Consider the following 1,514-nt stretch of genomic DNA (forward strand, 5'->3'; position numbering starts at 1 on the left):
TATATATATATATATATATATATATATATATATCAAGAGAGAAAAGATATACAAAACTGACAGAAATGTAAAGAATTTTATGAAAATTGTTTTTCCTTACCTTCCCTTGTCTTTGTGTTGTGTTGTAGACTTGTTCCTTTCTCAAATGATATTGGTAAACTTTCCAATATCGACACTGTATACCAAAAGTAATAGATGCCATAAAAAATAATTCAAAATATATCTATACAGATATACATATATATTGATAGATATATATATATCTAAAAATAAACGAATATTTCTGTATATGTTTATACGTGTGTGTATATATATATGTATATATATGCTATTTTATAAAACTATGTGTATTATATAATTACATACACAAGTGTGGTGTATGCATAATATGTATATTTATCATGTATATATCCAAAATAGTGGTACAGAATTCCAAGATTGACAGACAAAATATAACTTTAGATTCTTCCTTCAAAAGGTACCATTACCTGTTCTGCAGCTATGGTACCAACAAACTGCAAGTAATTGGTTTGGTATTTCAGGGGCTCCTTCCCTTTCTTTCTAGTTGATATTGAGGCTTGTTTTGGGGAACTGGTTTTGATTTCTTTAGGGGTCTGACAATTATGTTTCAATATCTAAACATATATTTACATATATAATATATATACTATTATATATATATATATATATATATATGTAAACATAAAAATTTCTTCTTTTTGTCTAACCTTTATTTTAAGTTCCTTCAGTAAGGGGGGGATTCCAGAGGGGGTAGTTTTCTTTTGCCTTTTTGTGTGTTTTTTCTTTCTTTATCTTTTCTAAGTACCCCACACTGACAAGAATTATAACAACAGCAGCCGAATTAGAGGCAGCAGCAGTGTGCTGTAAGACGAAGAAATCAGCACCAACGACCCCCACCACGGCGACGACGAAGATGACTGAATGCCAGCACTTCTAATACCAGAGAGCAGCAGACTCCTTCCTTTCTTTCAACTTGCCTGCTCCACCCACTTAACTTATAATAAAAACTTTTCCTATATTAAGACTACCTTAACTAGCTTGCACTCATAATAATCCTTTCTTTCTTTCTTTCTTTACCTCCGCTACCTTCCATTACATTCTTAGTCTTTCTCTTCCCCACCACCACCACCACCATCATCTTTTTCTCTTTACTCCTTGGTTGATTTCTTATTTGTTTTCGTTCTCTTTCTCTCCTTTCCTGTTTGCTTTACTTTTTCTCTTTAGCATACTCATACACAACACACTCTCTCTGTTTCTCTGCCATTTTTATCTCTCTACCCTCCTCCCTCAACCTTTACACACACACACACATTCATGTACAAACACACACACACACGTATGTATATATATGTTCTATGTGGCTTGCTTCTTTGCTGTACCTTGTTTATCATTTTGTCCATGTTTTTTTTGCCACATCATGTACCCAGTTTTGTATCTATATGTACATGTAGATGAAGGCATGTACATATATATGCATATACTCATATATTGTT

The 1,514-nt window shown here is 32.4% G+C and overlaps 1 protein-coding gene across 1 annotated transcript in view; it reads right to left on the bottom strand.

Moving 5' to 3' along the window:
- Positions 1-1,025, bottom strand: part of LOC106872757 (proteoglycan 4) — a 329,051-nt gene extending 328,026 nt beyond the window's left edge. The window contains exon 1 of the mRNA XM_052972349.1: positions 101-1,025. The gene's annotated coding sequence lies outside the window, so the exon portion shown is untranslated. The remainder of the gene's footprint in view (positions 1-100) is intronic.
- Between the last annotated feature and the right edge of the window lie 489 nt (positions 1,026-1,514).

The sequence above is a fragment of the Octopus bimaculoides genome, chromosome 13 (genome assembly GCF_001194135.2).
Source record: "Octopus bimaculoides isolate UCB-OBI-ISO-001 chromosome 13, ASM119413v2, whole genome shotgun sequence".
NCBI classification, from domain to species: domain Eukaryota; kingdom Metazoa; phylum Mollusca; class Cephalopoda; order Octopoda; family Octopodidae; genus Octopus; species Octopus bimaculoides.